Raw genomic sequence first — 14,239 nt, 5'->3', positions numbered from 1 at the left:
TCCTTAGGTACATGGGGTAAGGTTCTATGTCACTAACCAAAGCTTACTAGGGTGTTAGGGTGTCATTTGCACCCTAAAAAGGGGTTTACGGCCTAAGAACATGTATTGGCCGTAAACTCCTTGAATCTCATGATTTCTTATGTTATCTAAGCTCTAAATATGATAAACATGGTGTACAAGGAGTTGGATCAAGTGTACTTACAATCTGTCACACCCCAAAATCGAGAACGGCGGAAACGTTCTGGGGCGGAGGACGTCATGTACAGTATCACAACAATGAAAAGTAGTAAACAAGCAACAACATCATCCATTGCATTAATAATATAATTTTAATACAAGTGTGTTCTTTCATAATATATAACAATAAAATGAATAATCAGAATAAGACGATTCTGGACTGCTCCGTCTTCACAAACCTGGTCGTCGTACCTGTCTATGTGTGACCTGAGAATACAAGTTATTTTGAAAGCGAGTATCAGCCAAAAAGCTGGTGAATTCATAAGTATTAATGTGTCTTTGATGTGTAAAACTTGTAATGAAAGTCTTGACATTGTTTTGAAAGAAAGCTCATATATGTATGTAAATGTTTGTAAGTAATGGAAAGCGTTTGAGTAACCCTAGAAATCCCTATGATCCCTTATAAAAGAAGTCTTCTACCAAGACCCTACTATTTTGAAAGTAGTCTTCTACCAAGACCTGACTGTTTTGAAAGTAGTCTTCTACCAAGACCTAACTGTTTTGAAAGTAGTCTTCTACCAAGACCCGACTGTTTTGAAAGTACGCATCTCTATAAATGTGATGGTTTTTCCCTGTTTAACTATTAGTATAAAACTAAAGTATACCTCATCGTTTATGTGTGTGAGTCACAATATAAAGGTAATAAGGAAAATAGTTATCTATATCAAATATATCCTACCTCGTCATTCATGTGAATATGTCACAAATAAAGGAAGAAAATAACATAATAACTTAAGTACTATCCTTTTGCACTAGGATAACTAACAGTGCTAACTTAAGACATCTGTAGATGTACATTTACCTCTGTTGCTAACAGCTGGGTATAGGAATAGTTAGTCCCATAAAGTATACCTGTAATGGTATCAACTGTAGGCATCCGTAGATGCTCATTATCCTTTGTAGCTAATAGTGGCTATAGGAATGGTTAGTCCCACAAAGTATCCTTTGGTACTAGGATGTAAAGTCCAATCTATCTCGTCGATTATGTGATTGAGTCACAAAATAAAGATAAGAAGAAAAAATATATGACAGTATCTACACATATAATATGTAATAGTAACCTATCATATAATATCTATGTAACAGTATTCATGTAAAACGTACTCATGTAAGTGTATCTATGTAAATGTACTCATGTAAGCGTATCTATGTAAAAGCACTCATGTAATCATATGTAAACGTACTCATGTAAGCGTATCTATGTAAACGTACTCATGTATAATGTAATGTACTAGTATAGACTCATGAATGAACTGACTCTTGTGTGATTCCTTGTACTTGGAATGGTAAGTGATATCTCTTAACTAAACCTATAATAGTTACTAACCATGTAGGTGTATAACCTGAAGTAATGCCTTTGCTACCCAAAGGTATTGAACTGACTGAGGACAACTCTTATGTCTCTATATGTATACATGATATATAATTGCTAGTTAAACGACCTTCGGACGGATACCCGATACCCTACCAAACCCCATCCTAACGGGAAAAAGGAAATAAAGCGGGTTAGCCTTCCTAAGTCCTTTAAACATTATTTATATAACTATACATATACCGGCATGAAATTGACAATATAAAAGCATATAAGGAGCTTTGTAAAACCTTTAAAAAAAATTAATACCTAAGAAGAGATCGATTTGATGTCAATTTATAAAACGGTTTGAAAGCATTTGTTTGATAACAACAGTTTAAGTATAAAGGAACCTTTATTTGACCCACAAATGTAACAGGGTTTGAAATGAAACATACTGTGTTTAATAAACAGTTTAATAAAGTGTTTTAAACACTTAAAAACGTTCAAGATAAAGATTTGAAGAAAACTGATTGGTAAAACAGTTAACGTAAAGTAAAGTCATTTACATGTTTAATTATTAATCACATGTGATTGATATAATAACTAAACATGATTCAACTTGTATTCCCCCCATAAAGCATTTATAAACATTTGAAAACCTTTAAAAGGTTAATTCAAGGGGTATGAACTCACCTGCAGTGAGCGGATCGGAAGGAAGTGTCCGACAAGTGCTTGGTGTCAAGTGGAGACTTAGACACACACAATGATCCTAATTACATATGCAGACATATGTATATAAACAATTAGTGATTATAACACTAATTAAACATATATGAACATCCTATTGCAAGTAAAACACTTTGGTCAAGTGCTAGGAGGCTATCGAGTTGCAACCAAGGAGTACAAAGCCTCATACGGGAGCTTATGGTCCAAAGACCATGTGTGTTGGAGTTTATGGACCAGGGGAGTAAACTCCTGGCCGTAAACTCTCAATTGGTCACCAAAAGTGGCTTAAAACTCTTAGCACTTAAGTGGTTAAGTGTTCCAAAGCTTTAACCAAGTGTTTGGGTGGGTTTAAGGTCATAAAATGGACTTGCTTGGAGTTCACGGCCCTGGGACCACTCCCCCATGAGTTTATGGCCGTAAACTGATTGTAAGGAGTACCATTTCGTGAATCTTGGTTCTTAGGCCCATGGGGTAATGTTCTATGCTAAAATCCAAGCTTACTAAAGTGTTAGGGTGACATTTGCACCCTTAAAAGGGGTTTACGGACCAAGAACATGTCTTGGCCATAAACTCCATGAATCTCTTGATTTCCTATGTATTCTAAGCTCTAAACATGGTAAACATGGAGTACAATGAGTTGGATCACGTGTACTTGCAATCTACGAGTTCAAATGGTCGATATTGGCCAAGAACACGAGTGTGTGTTCTTGGTGGATCTTGAAAATCTACAAAATGGAATGATTTAACGGATGAAATCATGTAAGATTACTAGATCATCTAAGATATCAACTTGTTAGGGCAAGAAACTTACGAGTTTTGAAGATCGGGGACAAAGCTCGGGATGATACTTGAGAGGATTTGGGCCAAATGGAAGGAAGAAATGATCAAATGGCCACCATTTCACCATATAGGCAAGATTTTACGGCCCACATGGAGTTTACGGCCGTAAACTCCCATGTGTTGGCCATGAACTCCTTGCATGAGTGCTTAGGGTAATTTCTTTGTGCTAAAACTTCAGCCGATTAACCCCGACACTTATTCCTTAAGCGTACACGGCTCAGAATGTTCAAATAAACTGCTAATTATGTTAAAAGATAACAGCAATGAGTTTGACTTTCAAAGGAGTGTTAGGTTAAACTGGAAGGAAAATTTCGGGTTGTCACATCATCCCCCCGTTAGAGGGAATTTCGTCTCGAAATTAGAATTTAGGTAAATGAGAAGGCATGAATAATCGAACAAGGAGATGGGGAAACTTCCTAATCGATTGGTTCTCGTGCTCATAAGTGAAACTGGGTCCTCAGTTGGTATTCCAACAAACCTTCACTAATGGGCGACGGCGTTTGCTTCGTCCGCTTGACCACTCAGTCGAGGGTCACTACGGTTCTTCCACGAAGGCGAGGATCTCAGTGATCTAGATCTCGTCGAGTGGACTTACGAGAGTCCTAACGGAAAGTTACATTTTCAAGTTCGAGACGTGAAGGGTAAAATGTACGTTATTGAGTTCGTGGTGTAGGTTGGGTTTGTGGGTTGTAGGACCGATTCCGGAAAGAATTTCGGAGGTCCTAACTATCTTGGATTTGGCTTACCACACTTTCCGAAACGTATTAAGCTTTCCCAGAGTGAGATTTCCAAAAGGATTTGGCCTCTCCCCTGAAATTCCAAGGTTTTCTTCCTCTTGCTTTTCTTCCTAGTCAAGGGCTACTCCCTTCTGAGTCAAAGTCATAAGAGGTTTCGCAATCCGCGAGGAGTTCTAAATGAACTCTCGACAGTAGGTCAGTGAGACCTAGAATTTGACGACTTCCTGTCGGTGTCCTCGGTGTTGATAAATTCTCAGCGGTTTTGATTTCTGGCAAAGTCCTCAAGAATTCCCACATTACTGGTAATGTGTCTTAGGAATTCGACTCTTCAAATCCAAAACTTGCATTTTAGAGAACTTCGCATAAAGCTCCTCTGATCGTAATGTTTTCAAGGTTTGTTGTAGATACTCTTTATGATCTCCTTCTTACTATGAGGGTAGATAAGTAAGTCATTTCCAAAAACACAATGACAAACTGATCCAAGTAAGAATGGCGTACCTTATTCATTATGTTCATGAATACTATGGGTGTGTTGGTCCTATCCGAGGGGTATCACCACGGACTCGTAGTGTCCGTGTCGAGTTTGGAAGATTGTCCTTGGGACATCCTCCTCTAACACTCGCAACTGGTGATATTCAGATCTTAGGTCCATTTCTGCAAGGTACATCGTTCCTTGCGGTTGGTCAACTAATTTATCTATGCGAGGCAGAGAGTAATGATTTCTAATGGAAGTCCTGTTGAGGTCTCTGAAGGTGAGATACTTCTGGCATGGGTACTTTGGAGTTCTGGAATGACGGCTTCACTAGAAAGGCGTTTTCAAAGAAAGAGATGTACGCACGAACTGTTACTGTGTGGATCGATTTGACTCAAGATGTATGATAATGTCGGACTTACTTAGAAGTAAATGACATTAGATCTGAACATAAAAGCGTTACAGATAAAACACAATGGTGCAACTTTTAACTGGGTTACAATACTTTTAGAGTAACTATAGGAATACTGCTGCGAACAAAGTATACTACAAAAGACAAGTATACGCAGCACGAGAGTCCCTTAAATGACAGGATTTCGCAAAAGATAAGACTCGAGTTGCACTAGTTTTTAAACATGTTTTAAAAGCATACAAAATACTGACGATTGGAAGTGAACCTATACTATAGTAGGTTCCTTCGCTGCCTCTTTCCATTCTGAGGTCAAACTCCTCTTATTCCATCATCGTTCTGCCCTGATGGGCAGTCTCTCTTGAAGTGTCCTATTTCACCACATAGATGGCATATCCGAGAGGTTTCGACATTGGTGGTCGAAGTAATGTGTTGGATCCGAATCCTACAGCAGCGGGTAGTATGCCCGTCTTTGTTGCAGTTAAAGCAGTGCGGTATACGACATCCTCCTAGATGATGGAAGCTGCACTTATCGCACTTCGGTAAGTTCCCAGCATACTGTCTGGCTAGGTTAGGGGCAATTGGGATACCAGAAGGAAGGGTAGTATGAGGTACAGATGTCGTGGCTGTGAAAGTCGTTACCGATGGTTGTTTCTTGTTCGCCCCTTGAAGCGATTTGTCCTTATTTCTAGCCCAAAACTTCCGTTTGTTACTCTTGGTCTTGGAACTCAGGGTATCGTGGTATTTTGTTGCTCGTTGAGGTACTTGATTGTTACCTAGATTGGAATTGTTGTTAACAATCCCGCTAACATTCGCGTTGCTAGCTTTAAGGTGGGTCAGAATAGCTGACACAACAGCCGAGATTGCAGCTTGAAAGGTAGCTGCATCAATCTGAAGAGTTGGTGTTTGGTTGATGGGCTGATCGTTTTTCTTTGGCAACATGATTCTGTTACACAGAAAGAAAATGAATTTGTGAGCGAGAATGGTTGAACCTAGACGTAGTTCGATCGCTCATGTAAAGAATAGAAGTATGTTCTCTAAGGTTTGAGCTACATCCCTATGATGCAGTCCTAGTACGGAATGGAAGTATGTTCATGATGGTTTGACCTACATCCCTATGATGCAGTCCTAGCAAAGTGTGGAAGTAATTTCGTACAATGGTTTCACGACGTTTGTCGTTCGCGCCGAGATACTATAGGTTGGTGGATAATATGATCCAACCAATGAAAGAGACTTGGAAATGTCTCCTGAGTTAAATTACTATAGTCCAATGACTTGACTAAATCATGATTCAGATAGACTCCAATGAAAGTATGATGAGAGTATTTGAACAAAAACATGACACAGAATTTAGCCGACTGTCAACATCAACGATGTTTAAGATGTAATAAGTTCAGGGATTGTTGACCTTGAAGCAGGTCTTACATCATATCCGGAGTATCAAAAGTTTTGGCCGCATAAAGGCCTAACTATAAGTACTTACAGTACAAGGCAGTTTCATAGAAAATGCCACATAGGACATAGACAGGAACACGGTTCTATAAAACAAGAAGGAAAGTAAAGTATCTACTAATGGCGATGGTCATCCCTCTGGTGAACTCTCAATTCAGCTAGTTGGCGTTCCACATCAAGTAGGTGTCTTTTGTACACCCTCTGGCGTACTCGGAGTTCTATGACTTCGGCTCGTGAATCAGCCAGGGCTTGCAGCAGGAATTCGTGGTCTCTCTCAGATCTCTCACGAGCATGTTCAAGATGGTTGGTGCGGAGGATATGCATTCCTCCATTGGTTTTAACTTCTGCGATACGATGTAGAGCGGTCCTGCCCTGAATTTCGTTTCGGGCAACTCTATGGATCAGAATTGGTAGAACTCTGTCTGCTGTGCTCCCTTCATTTATGTTGTAGAAGCTTCGGTCTCCATTAAACGGCATAGGTTGATCTTGATCTTCGCTCCATGCTTCCAAACATTCAACCCAAGGGGGCGTCGAACCTTGAAAAGCCGGACGAGGGTTAGGATTTGGAATGGGAGCTATCGGGGGTAGGTTCTCAACTTCGGGTTCAGAGTTAGCACCATCCGAAAGTTCTTCATCATGGTGATCATTCAAAGGGATTGGATGATCATTCTCTGGTTCTTCTCCAAACCATCCAGCAATGACTTCGTTCGGAAGGTACGGGTTGCAGTGGAGATGGAGTCCAGCCATGTTATCTATGCGAGAATTGGGGTACGAAAATAATTATTAGACGAATTATCTAGATAATTATTAGAAAATCTTCATTAGTTACATCGCTATTTGTAAAGTGCATACTAGTCATATGTAATTACAACAGGATAGGCCTTCGAATAAGTGACCTTAACTCTAAATTCACAAAGAATAGGGGTAAAGCAAAATTTCACAGATTCTAAGTCTATAATATCCTAGTTACATATAACCTTAGTGTATCCACTTAGCAACTATCAACTTAGTAATGAAGATCCTTTTTAGTTCTCAAGTAAGTAATTATAGTAACACAAAACACCCCTATGGTATTTTTGACTTAGGTTATGTTATAATGTTCTCATTATAGTGGTGTTGGTAAGTTTTTAGACTTGTTGACACATCACAACCATTCTTGGGCAGGTGCTAATCACTCCTCAGAACAGCATAGTTGATCAGGCTATGCCACTCCCAAGACTGACCATACATCCCCGAGCTTACCTGTGATACTCAACAATCGTAATACTTTTGTTCTTGTCATTGTAACACGGACTTTAGTATGAATGCAGGCACGTATACTTTGTTAAATATTTTATTATTTAAAAGTATAAACTCTTAGACAGAGTGTTTTAATCCCAATGTATTTATAGTTAGTATATCTTTTATGGGTTGATATACTATATTCACTATAAACAATGCTCTAATATCAATCTGTCACACCCAAAAACCGAGAACGGCGGAAACGTTCTGGGGCGGAGGACGTCATGTACAGTATCACAACAATGAAAAGTAGTAAACAAGCAACAACATCATCCATTGCATTAATAATATAATTTTAATACAAGTGTGTTCTTTCATAATATACAAAAATAAAATGAATAATCAGAATAAGACGAGTCTAGACTGCTCCGTCTTCACAAACCTGGTCGTTGTACCTGTCTATGTGTGACCTGAGAATACAAGTTATTATGAAGGCGAGTATCAACCAAAAAGCTGGTGAATTCATAAGTATTAATGTGTCTTTGATGTGTAAAACTTGTAATGAAAGTCTTGACATTGTTTTGAAAGAAAGATCATGTATGTATGTAAGTAATGGAAAGTGTTTGAGTAACCCTAGAAATCCATATGATCCCTTATAAAAGAAGTCTTCTACCAAGACCCTACTGTTTTGAAAGTAGTCTTCTACCAAGACCTGACTGTTTTGAAAGTAGTAATCTACCAAGACCCAACTGTTTTGAAAGTAGTCTTCTACCAAGACCCGACTATTTTGAAAGTAGTCTTCTACCAAGACCCGACTGTTTTGGAAAGTACACATCTCTGTAAATGTGATTGTTTTTCCTTGTTTAACTATTAGTATAAAACTAAAGTATACCTCATCGTTTATGTGTATGAGTCACAATATAAAGGTAATAAGGAAAATAGTTATCTATATCAAATATATCCAACCTCGTCGTTCATGTGAATATGTCACAAAGTAAAGGAATAAAATAACATAATAACTTAAGTACTATCCTTTTGCACTAGGATAACTGACAGTGCTAACTTAAGACATCCGTAGATGTACATTTACCTCTGTTGCTAACAAGTGGGTATAGGAATAGTTAGTCCTGTAAAGTATACCTGTAATGGTATCAACCGTAGGCATCCGTAGATTCTCATTATCCTCTGTAGCTAACAGTGGCTATAGGAATGGTTAGTCCCACAAAGTATCCTTTGGAACTAGGATGTAAAGTCCAATCTATCTCGTCGATTATGTGATTGAGTCACAAGATAAAGATAAGAAGGAGAAATATATGGTAGTATCTACACATATAATATGTAATAGTAACCCATCATATAATATGTATGTAAGAGTATTCATGTAAACGTACTCACGTAAGCGTATCTATGTAAATGTACTCATGTAAGCATATCTATTTAAACGCACTCATGTAAGCATATGTAAACGTAATCATGTAAGCGTATCTATGTAAACGTACTCATGTATCATGTAATGTACTAGTATAGACTCATGAATGAACTGACTCTTGTGTGATTCCTTGTACTTGGAATGGTAAGTGGTATCTCTTAACTAAACCTATAATAGTTACTAACCATGTACGTGTATAACCTGAAGTAATGCCTTTGCTACCCAAAGGTATTGAACTGACTGAGGACAACGCTTACGTCTCTATATGTATACATGATATATAATTGCTAGTTAAACGACCTTCGGACGGATACCCGATACCCTACCAGACCCCATCCAAACGGGAAAAGGAAATAAAGCGGGTTAGCCTTCCTAAGTCCTTTAAACATTATTTATATAACTATACATATACCGGCATGAAATTGACAATATAAAAGCATATAAGGAGTTTTGTAAAACCTTTAAAAAAAATTAATACCAAAGAAGAGATCGATTTGATGTCAATTTATAAAACGTTTTGAAAGTATTTGTTTGATAACAACAATTTAAGTATAAAGAAACCTTTGTTTAACCCACAAATGTAACAGGGTTTGAAATGAAACATACTGTGTTTAATAAACAGTTTAATAAAGTGTTTTAAACACTTAAAAACATTCAAGATAAACATTTGAAGAAAACTGATTGGTAAAACAGTTAACGTAAAGTAAAGTCATTTACATGTTTAATTATTAATCACATGTGATTGATATAATAACTAAACATGATTCAGCTTGTATTCTTCCCCCCATAAAGCATTTATAAACATTTTATAACATTTAAAAGGTTAATTCAAGGGGTATGAACTCACCTGCAGTGAGCGGATCGGAAGGAAGTGTCCGACAAGTGCTTGGTGTCAAGTGGAGACTTAGACACACACAATGATCCTAATTACATATGCAGACATATGTATATAAACAATTAGTGATTATACCACTAATTAAACATGTATGAACATCCTATTGCAAGGAAAACACTTTGGTGATTATACCACTAATTAAACCTGAGATACCTGAATGGAAATGGGAGATGATCACCATGGATTTCATCACCAAACTACCCAAGTGCTCGAGTGGGTATGATACCATTTGGGTGATTGTCAATCGTCTGACAAAATCAGCTCACTTCGTTCCAATCAAAGAATCATACAAGATGGAAAGACTCGCACGGATATATATTCAAGAGGTAGTCCGACTACACGGTGTACCTGCATCCATTATCTCTGATCGAGATAGCAGGTTTACTTCCCGATTTTGGCAGTCTCTCCAGAAAGCCCTTGGAACCCAAATAGACATGAGCACGACATACCATCCTCAGACCGACGGTCAAAGCGAGAGAACAATCCAAACCCTGGAGGACATGCTTAGGGCATGTGTCATTGACTTTGGAAAGTCGTGAGATGCACATCTACCATTGATCGAATTCTCGTACAACAACAGTTACCACACCAGCATTAGGGCTGCCCCGTTCGAAGCCCTATACGGTCGCAAGTGCAGATCCCCTCTGTGCTGGGCCGAGGTAGGAGATACACAGTTAGCCAAGAGTCGAGTCCCCGACAGTGCACTTACCGGTCCTGAGATCATCCGTTAAACCACTGAGAAAATTATCCAAATCCGTGAATGACTAAAGGCCTCGCGCGATCGTCAGAAGAGTTACGCTGATAATCGTCGGAAACCACTAGAATTCCAGGTTGGGGACCGTGTTCTGTTGAAGGTCTCGCCCTGGAAAGGCACTGTACGCTTCGGCAAACGTGGGAAACTTAATCCGAGGTACATTGGACCTTTTGAAATCATCGCCAGAGTTGGTCCGGTAGCCTATAAGCTTCATTTACCTCACGAACTTAGTAACATCCATCCCGTCTTTCATGTTTCAAACCTCAAGAAGTGCCTATCCGATGAAAACCTAGTGATTCCCTTAGACGAGATCGAGATCGATAAGAACCTCAACTTTGTGGAGGAACCAATCGAAATCATGGATCGAGAAGTCAAACGTACGAAACAGAGTCGCATCCCGTTGGTGAAGGTTCGCTGGAATGCCAAGAGGGGACCGGAGTTCACTTGGGAGCGAGAAGACTCGATGAAACAAAAATATCCACAACTCTTTGTAGGTCCATGATTTGTATTTTTATCTTATTTCTTGTCTTGAATTTCGGGACGAAATTCCCTCTAACGGGGGGATAATGTAACAACCCGAAATTTCATGTCACTTCTTGTACCACAACTTGTAAACCAATCCGATCAACCAGACGTCATTTTCAATTTCGTTTCCAATTTCGCCATTTTATTAAGTCATTAGTTTATATTGACCTAAAATGACTTAATGGGTGTCTTAATACGTTTAGAAATCATTTTAACACCCCACTTTAGTGATCGGAATAATTATAGAATCGGCCATATCGAGTCATGACAATTTGGTCGGGTATGACCAAAAGCCTCACTTAACGTCGGTATCGGGTAGAATTCCGTCGTGTCCAATTCCCGAACACTATATAAAGTGTTTTAAGACTTCATTTGAAGCCTTTGGCCAATTTCTCACTAAACTCTCACAACCTCTCTCCTCAAGCTAGAATTAAGGTCCAAATCTCAAGTTTAAGGCTTCAAATCTTTAAGGTAACCTCCCTAGCATGTTATTCAACATCTTTAGCCTTCAATTTGATGAATTAATTGAGTTTTGGGACCAAGAACATGAGTTTACGGCCAAGGAGCAAGCTTGGGCCGTAAACTCCATTAAATGGGGTTTTTAAGCCAAATTACCCTTCCAAATCAAAGTTGGGACTTAGATATGACTATAAGGCTTGCAAATCTAGACTTAAAACAATTAAAACATGAATTATGAGGGACAAAAGAGAGTTTACGGCCAAGGTATGTTCTTGGGCCGTAAACTCCTCTTTAATGGGGATTTAGTGCCTTTAAACATGTCCAAATGCTTTCAAACTCAACCAATGGCCTTGTGGTAAAATCTAGATGCATCTAAAAATAGTTTAAAGGTTTGAAACATATAAAAATGTCATTTATAGGAGTTTACGGCCTAGGAACACACCCTTGGCCGTAAACTCATAAAATCATGTTAATGATGCATCAAATACACTCATATGGCTTATATAAATTTCTAGAATCACATGTGATTGTTTTAAGCATCAAAAACAAACTTTTTCATGGGTATAAGAGAGTTTACAGCCTTAGAACATACCTCTAGGCCGTAAACTCCAAAAAGTGTGTTAAATGATGTTCTAAATTCATAACAAGGCTTGGAAAATTAACTAGAATCACATGTGATTGTCCTTTAAAGCTTAAATCAATTTTCCTTGGCCATAGGTGAGTTTACGGTCGTAAACTCTTATGGGGTGGCCGTAAGCTCCCAATTAAGTGTTAAAATTTCATACAATCCATTCCAAGGCATTTTAGATAATCCATTCTAGCAATCCCCATGTCCATTTAAGCCCTTAAACCATCAAAATCACACCAACATGAGTTTACGATCGTAAACTCATGTGTGGGTGTGTTTTGTGGTTGTAAACTCATTTAAATGCTTACTTATGGAGAGTAAACTCAAGTCCCAAGTCCCTAGTGCCATTACACGTCCGAAGATATCACCCGGGTCAGTCCAAACGCTCATTTTGAGGTGTTTAACCTCGTTGGAGTGTAATGTTCCATATGATTAGTGAATGTATCCCTAATTGTATATATATGGACATTATTTCATTTTACATAGGGGCATCGCGAGTAAACAATCCCCGAATCAACGTCTAGTATCCAAAACCGACACATTCCCGAGTCCGGTGAGTTCATACCCCTACCCTTTTTCACTGTTTTTCACTGTTTTCAGGGGGGGAACACAAGCAAAGTACAAGGGTTTTCTTGTACTCAAAACTTATTTTCATGTGTGTACTTCATATTTCATATGCTTTTAATATTGATTACACAACTGATAACGAGTTGAATACACAGATTACTTAAACATTTATTCGTGAAATGAGTTTTATAAACTGTTATGTTTTATATATTTCACAAATGGTTTCCACATTTTATCAGTTAAAAGCATGACTTATAACACATGAATAATATATTTCGTACACTGTCTTGTCCTCGGTAACATTCCACAGAGATACGCGAATGGAGGATTACCCTATTATTACTAGTAAATTTGTTATTCCGTATGATTGGAGACACGTCCTCGGCAAACACTCCACATAGATACGCGAGTGGAGGACTACACCCGTAACCAGAATCTCTGGAATTTAGAGAGCGTGACTTGAGTGTATAGATCTATACGGGGCTGACTACCCCACACCTGGCTGCTAGCTACAGCCGAACCGAAATGGTTCAAGGGTGACGAAAGTCATAAGGATTGTGGACTACTTATTGCCACAAGGCTGTGGACTACTTATTGCCACAGGTTCAGTCTTTAGTATGGTTATGGAACTCGCAACTAGGATAACAGAGATTTACTTATAGTAATAATGAACCACATACTACATTTTACAGAAAACCAGGATTCAGTTTACATCTTTTACATCTTTTACATCTTTTACTTATGATAACCAACATTCAGGAAGGTATGGGACCTTCCTGTGGAAAACTTTATGCATAACCACGTTTAACAGTATACATCTTTCACATTGAAAACTAACGTTCAGGAAAGCATGGGGCGTTCCTGGGTAACATATACATAACCAGTAAAGTGTAACCAACTGTATAACATTACATCTTTTACATTAACTAACAATTTAGGAAAGTATAGGACTTTCCTGGGATTATACAGGTACATAAAAGAAATAGAACAATGAAATGGGATAATTAAACTATACTTTACTTTTATTGTGCAACAACTAACTTTTAAGAAAATATGGGATTTTCTTGGCGTGTGTTACATTTTCAGAAACAGAAAGGAAACATAAACATTTTCACAAAACAAAAACTGCTTATGAACTCACCAGCGTTATGCTGATTTTCAAACTGCTTGTGTTCTCAGGTCAACGATAGTACAGGTATTCGAAGACTTACTTGGTTCAGGATCGTGTGCGTGCAAGGCTCGTTCGTTTTGTTTATATCTATAATATGTATTACAACTGTATAAACTGTGTCTTTTGAAACAAATTGTAAAACTCTTTATATGTAATGTAATGTTTGTTTCACTTTACTTACTATGTACATTGGATTTGATACTCAACGTGGAGTCAACTCCGGAAATGTTTCCGCCTTCGGTTTTCGGGGTGTGACAGATTGGTATCAGAGCCCTTGTTTATAGTGAATAAAGTATACCAAACCTTACATGGTATAAAACTATAAACACTAAAGGGCCTAAGTGCTCTGAAATAAAAGTATCTCCAGACTACAAGTATTTTCAAAAATATACAAGTATACCGAACCGTCGAGATCCGTATCTA

Source organism: Lactuca serriola, chromosome 1 (genome assembly GCF_051521515.1).
Source record: "Lactuca serriola cultivar US96UC23 chromosome 1, Lser_US96UC23_V15, whole genome shotgun sequence".
NCBI lineage: Eukaryota > Viridiplantae > Streptophyta > Magnoliopsida > Asterales > Asteraceae > Lactuca > Lactuca serriola.
Note: the sequence above shows the minus strand (reverse complement) of the source record.